At 42.1% G+C, this 8,645-nt stretch overlaps 1 long non-coding RNA gene across 1 annotated transcript in view; it reads left to right on the forward strand.

The window, feature by feature from the left end:
• LOC125391346 (uncharacterized) overlaps nucleotides 1–3,846 on the forward strand; it is a 49,600-nt gene extending 45,754 nt beyond the window's left edge. Inside the window, exon 4 of the long non-coding RNA XR_014997356.2 lies at nucleotides 1,844–3,846. This is a non-coding gene — a long non-coding RNA (uncharacterized LOC125391346). The remainder of the gene's footprint in view (nucleotides 1–1,843) is intronic.
• Nucleotides 3,847–8,645: the final 4,799 nt, after the last annotated feature.

An 8,645-nucleotide genomic window follows, 5' to 3' on the forward strand; every position in this document is an offset into this window, starting at 1 on the left:
GAACATTTGTGATCCCAGTGGTGGGGAAACAGAGAAGTGGGGCTCCCTGGGGCTTTCTCATTAGTCAGCCTAGTCAGTGAGCTTTAGACCAAGTATGAGATTCAGTCTAAAAAAAACAACAAAAACAAGGTAGATGAGATCTGAGGAACCACGTTCTAGGTTGTCCTCTGGTCTGCCTCACACATACATACATGTCCATATGCACAAACACACACATGCACACACAAAAAAATCTGTACATCATAAACCTCCCAAATGTACATATTTAAACAAAATTTATAAATATGTAAATATATTCTGTTATCATGGCCCAATTTGGCATTTTTGTGGAAGTGTGTTTATTTCTAAATTTTCTCATTTTAGATTCGCTTGATTACCCACATGTATTAAAACATATTTATTTAGGGTCAGTAAAAAGACATTTAGCAGACAAATGATCTGCCATCGTCTCTGGTGTGGGCTCTCTCTCTTCTTAGCAAATATAATGTCTCCATGGGTATCAGTTTCTAGCTTCTCACGAAAGCCGTGATGAACAGCATCTTCTGAGACCCGGGCCTGGACCAAGGATGGAAGTATCTGATCTAAGTTTACTTTCCTCGTAAGTAAGACTCGGAGAGAATGAGATGATTCCACAGCATTAGTCTTGGCACTTGAGAGGTAGAGGCAGAAGGATCAGAAGTTCAAAGTCTCTTGTTTGCAATGGAAACTTGAAGCCACCCTGGGATACGTGAGACTCTGTCTCAAAATAAAGAAGGTAAGGTAGGAAGAAAGAAACAAGCAAGCAATGCCCAAAGCTGACAGTCAGGGAGAACTGAAAGGAACTGTGTGGTACAGAGAGTAACAGGGGATTTTGTCTTCAATGTGCCGGTTTTCTACGGAAGAATTCTTCAGCTCTGAAAACCGGGCAAACTTATTCCTACACAATTTGAAGGCTACATTCAAATGGGTTTTGGTAGCCTGCATCCAAGTCTGTGAATTCATACTCCCTTTGAAGGTTGTAGATGGAGTCTGTTTCCTTTATTTCTCAGATTTTTGGATGGCATCCCCACCATCCATTGGCTCATGGCCCCTTCTTCCATCTTCAAATCTCACTTCCATCCTTTGCTTTTCTGAGCTTCTGCTATCCTCTTATGAGAATTCCTATGGTCATTTGGACCCAATTGGATAATCCCAGGCAATTCACTTGTCACGGTACTCTTACACCGATGACACTGGACCAATCTCAGTTGCCACACACTAGGGTGGTGGGCATTTTGAAGGGCCATCACTCGCTCTACTACTTTAGATATTGTGAAAATTGAAGTTGTGAGCAAAGTCAAGATTGTGAGTTTGCAGAACATCTGATGTGCATGACACATGTTGAGGAGTAGAGGTACCCAGGATAAGACAGGGTTCCCCAGATTGATGGAGGCCAGTGAGCTCTTGTGACTATAACGTCTGCTGCTATAGAACATACCCCAACTGCTGCAGAGGACTGAATGTCATCTGATCTCTTGTGAGAATCCTGGAAATCAACAGAGCTGGAGGCACTGTCCAGTGTCGATATCTTACCGACAAGAGGAAGAAGCCTGTTTATAAACTTTCCCTTGAAAATTGGTGGCATGAAAAATTATTTGTTGATGTCCTGGGTACATTATTGAACTATTATTTTCTAGGAAATTGTATTTTTGTGTTTTGAGTTTTAAATGTGAACTGACATCATATTTTAAGAAGAGTCCTGGCTACATAAAAGAAAACTTGCTACCACCTAGATCTCAGACCTTTCTGGATAGCTGTGAGAAATAAAATGCCTTGGAACTCGGGAAAGGTCTGGAATCTGATTCTGCCTTCTGTTGGCTTGTAGGTTGACAGAGGTGCCTGAGCATCTTCCTGGATCCAGATGAACTTGACACAATCAGAGGCTCTTCGCGATAACTGACACTGAAGCCTGGCAGACAGAGTTTTCCGAACGTTAGCGCATGGGAAGATGCGCTGATCAAATCAAGCATCTCTTCTGATAAATGACAGGAGTTCCCTTGGAGATACTGCAGTTCTACAAAAGAACTCAGGGTTTTGGACAGACGAACTCACAGATTAAAGTAAAAAAGAAATGATTAAAGGGGCCAGACATGGCAGGCAAATTTAACTTATACCGTTCAGTCACTTGTGTGTGGGATTTGTAGATGCCGCCTTTGTTTGGGTTACAGTCTTAAGGTTCCTTTGCTGGTGGCTGGAATAATGAGTGTTGTCAGTTGTCTCCAGCGAGTGAGTTAAAATACACTTAAGCTATGGCTTTTTATAGCTAACAAAATGCTTTAGCTCCCAATGACTCTCATTTGCCTGTATTTTCAACATGAAAGAGAGTGAGAGACGTCAAGAAGATGACACGAATGTGCTCTCTCCAAACTGGAAAGGAGAGCGGCACCTGAAGATGAACAGGACAATCCCCTTCTCCTCCAGGCAGAAGAAAGCCCTCTGTCTTTCCCTGCTTGAGCAAACAGGCATCTGGGAATCCCTGCAAGCCTGAAGACAGAGAGCTGAAGGCATCAGGCAAAATTAGGCTAAGCACAGAAAAATCTGTGATGAGAATTCTAGGATTTGCATAAAAACTCCTGACAGAATCTTGGCATTAAGCAAAATGTCCAGCTGAGTAAAGGCAGCAGGCACAGGGCTCTTCGGTAGAAAGCAAAGCCTGGGAGTCTAACGTTCTTCGAGCAGCCCAAGGTTACCCCTTAGAAGAGAAATCTTCCCTGTACAGATGCTAAGGGGCCTTTGTGGTGGAAACTCGAGTTAGTGAGTTTTATCATTGTTTACTACGAAACACGGATCTTCCTAGGTACTAATGCTGTTAACACAGAAACGCACTCCATCATCCTGTCCTTGGATAGATCTTAGGACATGTGCTTGTCCCACTCTTTTCATATTATTATGGGCTTAGCATTGCGTCTCCTGAAGGTCTTAAGTTAAATCACTTCCACTGTGGCAGTGGGTCCTCTGAGACAGTAATTAAGGTTAAATAAGGTGGGGGTGAAATCTACAGAATAGCCTTATGCGAGGATGGCCCGTTTGCACTGTCTACCCTGAGAGCCCTCTCTGGGCGTGTGCCTTGATACCGCCCAGATCTTGAGTTTCTTGCCTCCATAATGGTAGAATAGTTGTCTTGTGTGAGGCACAGTCCATGGTGTTTGTTGTAGTAGTCTTAGCGCCTTAAGATAGTAAGGACCCTAACTCACTCTCAGATGCAGAGATGCAGAAGTGTGCCCAGTGACCGTGAGTTCACTTTGAATGGGAGTTTCTACATGCTGTTCTTTGCATTTTGTACGCGATTTGCCCTTATACTCACAGATAAGTGCAGTCCTCAGCACCCATCACGGGAAGTTTTCTTAGCAACAGATGGAGACCATCTGCAGTTGCAGCCAATCCACATGCAGGGTTTTAGAGTTCAGACCCAACTGAGGCAAACACAAATCAACGCCTGCACTCATGGCCCACAGATTATTGTGGAAGATGGGTAAAATGATTGTTAAGCGCCCTCTGGATCAGGGACTTCGCTGTGAGGCTGTATCTCTTTGCAATGTCAGAAAATATACTCATGAAGTCTCACCAACGTGACTGTCTAAACATGACCTGAGAAGGGGTATTATCAATGCTAAGGTTGAAGGGAAAAACTCACCACAAACCTAGATGAAGAACTATAGGTAACTAAGAAATGCTGAGAGTAGAAGAAATAGTCTTCCTCAGGGAAGAGCACACACCGATTATCTAATACCAAATGGCCACCCCTGTTAACATACATGTGTAAGTAACATATGGACTGAGAAGGTTATACTTATGTATTTAAAAATACAAACAAGTATAAAAATATAAAGATACATCAGAATGTATATATATATATATATATATATATATATATATATATATATATATACCATCATCTTAAGAAAAAGTGGCCATGAACTTTAAAAAAAGCAGTGTGTGTGGTGGTGGGAGGGCTAACATGGGAGGGTTTGGATGGAGAAAGGGAAAGGAGTAAATAATATAATTGTGTTATAATTTCAAAAAACAGAAATAGTCGAATCTAAATAAGATTGATTAATTTAAAATAAAGACACAATAAACATCAGTGGTTTGGAAAATATAATAGAAGTGGTAGTAGATCTGTTTGTGCGTACGACTTACTTAAGCTTGAAACTGAAGACTTACTTTCTGACCCATTTTTCTTATCACAATTCATAAGTAAGAAGAATCCACGTCCACATGCTGAGTCTCCTTTCAAGTTTATGGGATGTCTCTGAGAACAGGGTGTCGAAAAATCTGCGGATTCTTTCAGCTGAGAATGTTCAGAGAAAAAGACCTCAATGCAGGAACACAAGTCACCTGAGCAGTATTTTTTTTCTTTCTCTGCGATGTGCATGAGATGAGTGCATAGCCGCGTAATAAACAGGCAGCCCTGAGGCATGAGCCTTGTTTAGAATCCTTCAGTAACTTTGATAAATTATTTCAAGCATTCCAGGCACTAGCAAGGAGGTATTTTGATAAGCTGATAACCTGTGTCTGCTAGGGATCACCAGTAATGTGGACAGCCTTCAAGAAAATCCCTTTCTAGTTTCAGCCAGATGTTTCTGAGTTGGTCTGAAATCACTAATATTGATGGAACCTGCCCTTGTGTTTTTGGCACCTTCTTTTATTTCTTGCAGTCTAGATGACGCTTCATTGGCATATCCTGCTGCCCCTCCAGCGCACGCATTGCACTGGTTGCTATTAAGTTACCTGCCACCCTTCCGTCAGGTCTCTATTTCTCCCCTTTCCCTCTAGTCTGTTTCTGCCAACTGTCTATACACCCATGACAGGCCTGGCATTGTTGGAGTTGCTTAGTGTGCTGGTATAAGACTGAATCCCAGTCTACAGTCTTGAGAAATACAATCTGTCAGTGATGGTCTGTAGATTCTAAAGCCAGTCTAGAAGGCTGTCATTCTTACCCAGCTGTGTAGCTGGCAGTTGTTCCACGCCTCATGATGCCCCTCAGAGCCACCTTTGAGAAAGTTAGTGTCACCTCTCATAGTAAGGCTTCGTTAGCTTTAGGTTTAAGTGTAACCAGAATGTAGGTCCCTCAGCCCCCCTTTTAGCCTAAAAACCATTAGCCTGCATTGATGGGCTAAGCCTGGGAACATGTCCTGTAATGATGATTAGAAGTTGTCCGAGTTGAGTAAAACATGGCTTGATTCTTGGCGAAAGTATCCTTTCTGACCAAAAGGCCAGGTAATTTCCAGAAAGATTAAACTATCCCTGTATTCATGAATGCCTGAAATTCACCGGCCATCTGGGGTCCCTGTACGCTCACACGAGAGACCCCCAGATGGGTTGTAAATCCACCCCTGTGGGTTCTATAATGCGGTTGCTCCCCGGTCCTCCTGTTTCTCCCGGAAGCGTCTGATACTATGGCCATGATGAGGTTAATTTATGTGGCTTGATGCATTTTATCATCTGTCACTGGTGCAGCTCTCGCTGTGCCATCTGGTGTCTCAGAGGCAGTTTCAGGAGGCAGCATGCATAACAAGGTATCTGCATTTGTGAATTCTTTCAAGCAGTTGTAGGTAATAGCTAAAAGATATTTTGAGAAGCCAGCGCCTGCGTCTGCCATGGATCACTACTAACGTGGACAATCTGACATGAGGTTCACACAAAGCCTGCTGTATTTTGCAGGAAAACATTTCAGAATTAGTCTGCAATCACCAATATTGATGAAACCTATTTATTTCAAGACCCTGAATATCTCCATCAGGCTAAGAATATCTTACTGGGCTCTTGTGCAAATCAGAAAAAGGCAGAGACAATGGCTTTACTCTCAAACATGATGGATGATGAGACAGAACAGCACATACTAGCACGAAAAATTGTTTGAATCAAAAATCCTGCAGCAGGAAGCCTAAGTACCCCTATTATAATGATTTCATATCCATGTCTCATTTCCAGAAATGTGTTAGGGCCTCAAGAGTGCACAACAAAACATTAGATAGATAAAACCGTGAGGACAGATGGAAAATATACTCAGAGGAAGGAGAATTTTACTGTGATCCAGTATGGGCAGTGTGTCTGTCAGAGAGAAACTCATGTCTCTGCTTAGAATCATCAGAGCTCGGGATGGGGACGGGCCAGATAACAAAGGCTCCTGCCTTTTTAGACATCACAATTTATTACAAAAGAGCAAGAATTTCTGAATGTATATCTTAGTAAATATGTAAACAGAAAATAGGAAAAGCGGGGCATTTAAAAAATGAACACTTGTCGTACATAACAAGGCAAGGTCCTCGAAAGAAATCAGTGTTAAATGGGTTTCTGGAAGGGTGAAGACTGGCCCGTAGGAAGAAGCCGTTCAGAAATCCAGAGGAAGAACCAGACTTTCCCACATTGCAAACTCTCAGACTTTAGCTTGAGCCAAGCATGGAAGTCCATGTTAAATACAGAATCTGCAAGACAGGAGAGAGCCAGAATTGCTGGTTAATGTATTAAGCTTTGATTTGGAAATTTAATAGTATAGGCACTATAACCCCATTTGCTTTCCAGGGAGGTAGAGAATGGTGCTAATGTATGAGGAGAAGGTCATTTTAACATGAGTATGGCTTGGACTGTCCAACATGAGCAGGACAATAGTAGAGACCCCTTTAAGACCCCCACCTTTTACTAAAGGCTGGAGTGCGGCTGGAATATAGAGGTCACGCTAGAGTGTGGGAGTACTGCAGATGGCCACTGTTCATGACAGTCCAATGCTGAACTTATAATACTCTGGAGCCTTGTTATTCCCCCATTCACCCCATTCCCATGTCTTTCTCATCTTAGCATTTCTCTCTAAATTAAAAGTCTAGAGACATCAAGGAAACAGACATATTCTACATTCCCAGATCATCTGGCAAGTTGTCCTATAAAGACAAGAAACAAAATTAGTAAGCCTAGAGAGTAAGACATTACATTATAGAATAAGGTATAGAAACTACCAGTTCCGTGTAGGGTGGTGGTTTGGTGTTTTTTAGAAAAGAGAATCTAGATTTCATTCTTACGTGATGTCCCATGATGAGAAGTCTAGCTGAGCCAGAGGTCTATCTCAGACAATGGTGAGAATAGAGATGTTTTTCAGAAAGAGGGTGGGATCATGGACTTGGCATTGGTTCCTAAGGGACTGGATAAATGGCCTGAACAGGCATCTGCAGTACCTTCACAAACTCGGGCAGCAGGTCCTCGGTAAAGTTTTGTGTTTTTCAGTCCATTTTCCTGGGAAACAAACAACGTTACTCTTACCTCTCATAGGGCAGTCTGGTCCTCAGCACTGAGTCTTGCTCCTCCATGCTAATGCCTTCTCCTGCTAGTTTATATCCCACCAACTATGAGTAGTACACCTTTCTTTTTGTTTTGTGGCTGTAAATTGCTTAACTCATGTCTTCATTTGGCGCAAAGCTATTCTTGATGATAAGATGGCAATGGTCTTATCCTTTCCATGCCTCGTGGTTCATAACGGTCACATAACTGCTTTGGCCGGGGAAAAGCCGCTCTACACGAAACTAAATCCTAGCTGGAGCGGTGTTCTGATTAGGCTTTATTCTCAAAAGGAGCAGTGTTCAGATTGAGCCTTCCCGTTTTTCTTTAAAGAAACAAAAATATGAGAAGACGTGCACTGAGAGTCTCCCTGGTGTCAGGAAAGTCGGTGACCATTGAGCTGTTTCCCAAGAATGCCCAAAGGCCCCTGAGAGACGTCTATCAAGTTATGTCAGTGGTAGTGTAGTTATACAGCAGCTATGCCTTTCGTTACTGTCGAGACATCGGAGGATGAGAGAACCTGGCGGCTTCGCTGTGTGACGGAAGTGTCTCAACCTGGAAGAAAATGAGGTTAAGGGTTTTCTCAAGACTCAGCTTTGAGACAAGATCCTTGACTACTTCCTGGGGAGTTCCAAAAATCAACACACACTTGCTTTGTGTACCTCTTCTTTCTGTGCTTGGGCAATGATTCTGTTGCCTTTTGAAGCGAGTCTATTTTTAGCACTGCCCGACTCATATACTAAAAGAAAGCTTATTAAGATGCAAAATACTGTTCCCAAAGCAATAGGAGCTTTATTGCCTGAGATACATAAAAATAGGTTGATTAAAAAGTAAAGAAATAAAATGTGAGGAAAAATTGTACTCTCTTCTTCACATTAGGGACAAATAAATTTCAGCTTTAATTGTTGGGATTCTCACTCAGTGAGTGGTCATCTTAGCTGGAATAAATAAGAAATAACCAAAAATCCCCAGTGAATGCAAAGCCAAGAAAGTTATCTATTTCCAGTGACCACACTCTGAACAAAGGATTTAGAGCTGCATGTTTTTACCCCAACTTAGTTTCCACCTTTTAAAACCTCTGGACCTTACTCATTTAATGTTTGTTTGTTTGTTAGCCAGGAATCTCGCATACATTTGCTGAGGAAGAAATCAGGAATCCTAGGTCTGTGGTCTTTCTCAAAGAGGTATGTTCTCCCACAAGGCTCGCAAATTCTGACAGTTCTGAGAATATAGTGTAAAATAATAGATTCGGAGATAACATAGGGCATTCCCCAATTCAGTAACATTTAAAACAGATTAAGGACATGCGATAAATGGTATTTATCAGGATCTAGGCTACAAGTTGATGGGAGAAGTGT

This window comes from Myodes glareolus, chromosome 16 (genome assembly GCF_982192425.1).
Source record: "Myodes glareolus chromosome 16, mMyoGla1.1, whole genome shotgun sequence".
Lineage (NCBI taxonomy): Eukaryota > Metazoa > Chordata > Mammalia > Rodentia > Cricetidae > Myodes > Myodes glareolus.